A 6,972-nucleotide genomic window follows, 5' to 3' on the forward strand; every position below is an offset into this window, starting at 1 on the left:
AAACATCATCTGTTATGCTGAGATCCATTGCTTTCAGAGTTTACCGCAGGATCATTAGTAAAGGAATATGAGTGGACTAGGGGCTGGAGCAATAGTACAGCACAGCAGGTAGGGCGTTTGCCTTGCACGCGGTTGACCCGGGTTTGATTCCCAGCATCCCATATGGTCCCCCTAGCACCGTCAGGAGTAATTCCTGCATGCAGAGCCAGGAGTAACCCTTGGGTGTGACCCAAAAAGCAAAAAAGAAAAAGAAAGAAATATGAATAGACTAGAATAAGAGCCCTGTCCCAGCCCATCGTTTTTTTGGGAAAGGTGACTCTGCCTACAGGGGTTTGGGGTTGAATTAAAGTCACAAGTAAAGGACGAAGTTATCTCTGCGTCAGGCACTAAAATCATTCCTGTCATTTGAATCTATATATAGATCAGTTCTAGCCCCCACGACAGCTAGCGTCTCTTTAAATTAAGGTATTTTTTGCAACTTTTACCCGTAAAGAAATAAATTCAACAGCAAGATTGTGAGTCTAAATTATTTATCTTTCTCTTCACCATGAAATTGATAACATTTGTCTTCTCTGTCAGGGACGCTACTACAAAAGCCCAATTTTCTCAAATACAAAATTAGTCCTCCTCTCACCAAATTGCCTCCTTTATTATGTGCCCTTTCTCAACAAGTGTCCTTATTGTTTGTCTTGTCACTTAAACTAAATACAGAGAAAAGGGGAGAGGAGGGACAAAGGCAGGAGGAACACCAATGCAGGGCAGCTTTGGGTGGTGGGTGGTGGCGTTTCCAGATACTACCACGAGGTGGCAGTGCTGACTCAGTGATGATTCATCCTGCGCCTGCAACCCTGGAACCCTGGGAGCATGATCCTGAGGTGCTGGGAAACAGGAAACCGTGTGTGTGTGTGTGTGTGTGTGTGTGTGTGTGTGTGTGTGTGTGTGTAAGATAGACAGACACATAGACACAGAGACAGAGGGAGACAAGGGAGAGAGAGAGAGAGAGAGAGAGAGAGAGAGAGAGAGAGAGAGAGAGAGAGAGAGAGAGATTCACTACTCTAGGCTGTCAGGCTGATTCACTACTCTAGGCTGTCAGGCTTTCTTTCCTACCCGGGGTCAGAAACAGTGTGTGTGTGTGTGTGTGTGTGTGTTGTATGTGAGAAAGAGAAATATAGAGACACAGACACAGAGACACAGAGACAAAGGGAGACATAGAGACACACATACAGAGAGAGAGAGAGAGAAAGAAGAGAGAGAGAGAAAGAGAGAGAGAATTCACTCCTCTAGGCTGTCAGGTTTTCTTTCCTACCCTGGGTCAGAAACAGTGTGTGTGTGTGTGTGTGTGTGTGTGTGTGTGTGTGTGAGAGAGAGAGAGAGAGAGACAGACAGACAGACAGACAGACACAGAGAGGATTCATTTCTCTTGACTGTCATGCTTTCTTTCCTATCCTGGCTCAGAAACCTGAGGTGCTAGGAAACAGGAAACAGGGCGGGTGTGTGTGTGTGAGAGAGATAGAGACAGAGACAGAGACAGACAGGCAGACAGGCAGAAACAGAGACATAAGGAATTCATTTCTCTAGGCCATCAGACTCTTTCCTACCTGGGTCAGAAGCCTAAAGCTTTTGTGTTTTCTGCTTCAGTGGGTGCTGTGACTGCACAACTCCCCCTCTGGAAGGTGAGAACCTTGTCTACTCATTGGCCCAGGGACACCTACTGGCCCCAAAGTTCCACGTCAGCCTCCAAGACACTCCCGGAAAGTGTAAGCAGCTGTGAAGCTCCCGGAACTCAGGCCCAGGTCTGAACTGCTCACCTGGGACATGGGGTGGGGACACTCCCGCCCGCCCTTCTCACACCTGCATGCACCAACACACACTATCTGACGAGGTGGCCAGAAGCTTTGGGGCACTGTGCTTTGAGAATCGGACCCCAGAGAGTCACTCCTAAGAAGGTTCTGAGGTGACTGGCGCAGGCAGGTCCTAGGGGAGGCTCAAGACCTCATCTCTGAGCCTCCCTTCTCTTGACAGAGGAAACTCGCTGCTTCTGTGTAAGCCGTTCCCTGGCCCGGACTCTTGCACACCTGTTCCTCCTTCTGTCTGCCCAGCTGCTCCTTTCACGGCCTCCATTGTGTCTCTGCGCGGCTCCCGGGCCCAGCCTCGGCAGCTGCTGCAACACATGCAAGTCGTTGGCTCAGAGGAGGGAGGCAGCCAGGCAGCTTGATAAGCGTGGTGTGTGTGTGTGTGTGTGTGTGTGTGTGTGTGTGTGTGTGTGTGTGTAGGGTGGGGGTGTTTAATAGGTCCGGGCATGCATCCAGGACCTGCCACTTACTCAAGGACTCACCAGAGTTGAACAAACTTCTCATCTCTGGGCGTGTTCTGCCACCCAAGGGACTGCCTGGAGTAGCTGATTATAAGAACGTGGCTCATAGGGAGACTCATCAATTTCTGTAGCAGTCACCCCAGAAAGAGGTGTCTGGGGGGTTGTCATGATAGAGTATGGGTGACACACCACACATTATGCATCTGTGACCTCACTTTGCAGCTCTCCACATTCTCAAAGACTGTCTGACCATCTGGGTCACCTGGATACCCCTCCTCCTTCTCTCTCTCTCTCTCTCTCTCTCTCTCTCTCTCTCTCTCTGCTTCTTCTCAGTCTTTTGTAGCTGCGGCCCCCTTTCAACTTTGGTTCCTTCCCATGCCCAGCTGTCCTACTGGTTGGCTCCCTAAACTCATGCCCTGGCTCCCCCTCCCCCCCACGCTCCCATTTGCCTGATTCATTCCTGTTGCCCCCTTGGAAGATCCTAGGGCCCCACAGAAAGTCATATGACTCCCAGATGAGAAATGCTGATCTAGTCTGCAGCTTCATCCCAGGCACCCCCAAATTTAAACAAACTTTTTTCCAAGGCTCCTCCCTCCGGGTGATGTGCTGGAGATGCCCCATGGACCTTCGCAGAACAGTGCAGGTCCTCCCGCAGACTCCTGTGCTCAGCGGGAGTTTGAGCCTGGGCCTGGCGCCTCTCCAAGCTCCCAGGTGACACTCACTGAGCAGCGGATTAAGAACCGCTGGTTTCGTGGGAGCGCTATAAACACTTGCGTTTTATGGAGTGCTTTAGCTGAGATTTATTCCAAGTCATCTCTGAGGCCATTCTTTGTTGTCTGATGTGAATAACACAAAGGTGTAAGTATGCCTGTGTGTATATAACTCCCTCTCCCGGAGCCCATTTCTTTCATACTCCCTTGCCATCCACCCCCATCTCTGCCAGTGACTTGCTCTCCTATTTGTCCTACGATTTCCCGAATTCCAATGGTGAGGGACCCACAGAACTTCAGCACAAGGATTTGTTTGGGTTTTTTTTTTTTTATTAGTGAAACACCATGAGGTACAGTTGTAGATTTACAATTTTTTGTGCTTGGGTTTAGATTATACAATGATCAGATACCCATCCCTCCACCAGTGCCCATTTTCCACCACCATGGATAATATCCCCCCACCCCCATCCCCCCATCCCCCCCTGCCTCTGTGGCAGGGCAATCCCCTGTGTTCTCTCTCTCCTGGATTCTGTTTGGTTTTACGACTGTATAATTTGCAAGGTCTTAGGAGTTAAGTCTTCTAAGTGATAGAGAACTCAGGCACAAAAGAAGTTAAACACTCTGCTTAAAGGACACAGAGGAGAAGGGATGGTCATGGAGGAGGAGGGAAGGTCATGGAGAAGACAGAGAGGTCATGGAGGAGGATGGAAGGTCTTGGAGGAGGATGAAAGGTCATAGAGGAGGAAAGAAGGTCATGGAGAAAACAGGGAGTTCATGGAGGAGGATGAAAGGTCATGGAGGAGGGGGATGGAAGGTCATGGAGGAGGAGAGAAGGTCAGGAAGGAGAGGAGGTTAGGAAGGTAGTGGGGAGGGTGGGAAGGAGGTAGGAAGGTCAAGGGGAGGGGGAGGGGCAGGAAGAAATGGGAGGGTCTGGGAAATTCAGGCTTCTGATCTTGGGCCAGAGGTTTTCAAAGATGGCACAGGAAAGTGCATGCCCAGGTGGGGGCAGCACAACCCCCAACGGCCGGGTACACAGCCATCACCAGGCCGCCAGGCATCTGGCTAAGTGCAAACTTAAGACTCGGTTACTGCATGGAGTGGGGGTGAGAGTCTAACACCATTCACCATCCCGCCAGGCTCTGGGGTGTGTTTCAGCAGCACATAATGATCCGCAGTCACCCCAACTGCCTCCAGCAGCTGAGGGAGGTATCCCCTGTGCCTCTCTCCAGGGCTGGTCGGAGGATCTGACCACTGTTCCGTTGGCTGTGAAGATGCTTCTCTCCATGGAGCCTCTGCTCGCCGCTGGGGGACGCTATGGGAGTCCTTCCCCATGGACCTTCCACCTTGAGCAACTCTTGGGTATTCATGAAATAAACGTTTGCTGAGCCCAATTTCTCCCCACGTTTCCCCCCTTGTTCCTGTAGCCGTGGAAGCCGTTGCACACGCTTGGTGGAGAGGTGTCGGGAAAGACTCTCTCAACAGAAGATATTTGAGCAATGTCTTAAAAGATGGGCCTGGAGCAGACAGGCAGCAAAGGAACAGGCATCCCAGGCAGAGAGACCAGTGCCTGGGGAAAAAAGGCTCAGCTGCTCAGGGACATCCTGATGCATGGGGCTAGAACCAGTAGAGTCAAGACTCTGGCGAGGGGTATGGGGTCATGCCCAGCACGGCTGTTCTGTGCAGACTTCCCAGAATTGTGTCTCAGTGTCATAGACAGTCCGTCCTAATCCTAAACTTGCACAAAGGCTGTCCTGGGCCAGATGATCAATTGAGGCAGGTTGTGATCTGGGTCAGGGGTGTAGCTCACAAGTTTGCACTTTTGTTGCTCTGTGTGTAAGAGTTCCCAGACTGGATGCCTTCTCCCAAAGGTCAAACTTTTTACCTTTTTTTTTCCTTCCTGCTGTTGTGGATGTTTATGAGTTTGTGGGCCATACCTGGTGGTACTCAGAACTTGTTCCTGGCTCTGTGTTCAGGGATCACTCCTGGAGGTGATCAGGGATTAATATTAGGCATCAGAGATTGGAACTTGGGTTGGCTAAATGCAAAGCAAATACCTTAGTCCCCGTACTATATGATACAACTTTTTACATTTGAAACACATGAAAACTTTCATTTGTTCATTTGGGGAGCAAAACCATATCAGGAAAATATAAGGAATTAGAAGGATCCCAGCACCTCTTGCCCTCAGACTTCTGCCCCAGGACCATCCTCCTGGGAGCTCTGAGGATGCTGACGTGGCTTCCCAGAGGGTTGGCAGCTGTTTTCTTTCCTCGGTCAGTCCTGGCTGTGCTCCTTCTCCAGCTCCTGCGAGCTGCCTCACACGCCCTGCCTCCATGCTGGCAGCTGCACAAGGCAGCAGAGACTTGTGATTCGATAGCGGCCGGTGCAGGAGCCCCAAGCATGGGCACCTTAGTTTTTAAATCTTATTTTATCGTTATAAAGTTGTTCACAATATTTGATTACATTTTGTATTTTAACACCACCACCATTACATCTTCCCACCACCATATTTCAGATGTTTCCATCCCAAACCCCAAAGCCTGTCCCCAAAGCAGGACTAAAATAATTTATTTTGCATTGCTTGTTATGAATAATCCGCTAAAAATGACCTCTAAAAGGTTTCTTAGAAGCAAGTGTGTGAAGGTTGTTGTATTTTGCCCAGCCCTTCTTTTTTATATATATATATATTTTTAATTTTTATTTATTATTATTATTTTAAATTTTTTATTAGTGAAACACCATGAGGTACAGTTGTAGAGTTACAAATATTTGTGCTTGGGTTTCTGTTATACAATGATTGAGTACCCATCCCTCCACCGGTACTCATTCCCCACCTCCAATGCTCCCAGCATCCCTCCCACCTCCCTCACCCTCCCATTCCACCCCACCCCTGTGGCAGGACATTCCCTTTTGTTCTCTTTCTCCTTTTGGGTGCTGTGGTTTGCAAAAGAGGCATTGAGTGGCAATCATGTTCAGTCTAGAGTCTACTTTCAGCATGCATCTTTCATCCTGGGAGGGTCCTCCCAACACCTTTTACTTGGTGCTCCCCTCTCTATCTGAGCTGCCTTCTCCCTCAGCATGTGCTTGCCCAGCCCTTCTACAAGAGATTAGTAAAATGTTTTTAAAGGTTAAGACTTATATATATATATGTATATGTATATATATAAAAAAGTAAGTAAAGTAAAGGCCCTCCCGTTGATCATCGATTTTCTCGAGCGGGCCCAGTAACGTCTCCATTGGAGACTTTGTTGTTACTGTGTCTGGCATATCGAGTACTCTCGGTAGCTTGCCAGGCTCTCCGAGAGGGGCGGAGGAATCGAACTCGGGTCGGCCATGTTGACTGCGTGCAAGGCAAATGCCCTACCCGCTGTGCTATCACTCCAGCCCTATATATATATATATATATATATATATATATATATATTTGTATAAATATATTTCCCCCTAAGGTTGGTTGCCCTCAACTTTAAATCCCATAAAATGTACCAGTGTGCTGCTCTTGGTATGTTAGTGGTGTAAAGTATGAGATATCACAAGGTCCTGGAATAGATTCCCTCAAGGGTGAGGGTGTGTGGAGAGTGGCTGTGAGCATGGTGGTGGTTGAGTTCTAGAGGTTTTCAGCTGCTGGGGCTGGCTCCATCGGGGCAGGGAAGGTCCTCACCTCCCTCTGGGTTGCCCCTAATGAAACAGCCTGGTGCAGGGGCTGGCAGCATGGCTATGGCGTATTGCTCTGAAGCACAGGCACCTTGATTACTCTGCCTGCCTACCAGGCTTTCAAAGAAAACCTTTGTAGGCTGGAGCAACAGTACCGCGGGTAGTGCATTTGCCTGGCACACAGCCAACCCAGGTTTGATCCCCGGCATCCCATATGGTCCCCTGTGGACCAGTCGAGTAATTCCTGTGTACAAAGCCAGGAATAAGCCCTGAGAATTGCTGGGTGTGGCCTGA

Source organism: Sorex fumeus, unplaced genomic scaffold (genome assembly GCF_029834395.1).
Source record: "Sorex fumeus unplaced genomic scaffold, SorFum_2.1 ptg000078l, whole genome shotgun sequence".
NCBI lineage: Eukaryota > Metazoa > Chordata > Mammalia > Eulipotyphla > Soricidae > Sorex > Sorex fumeus.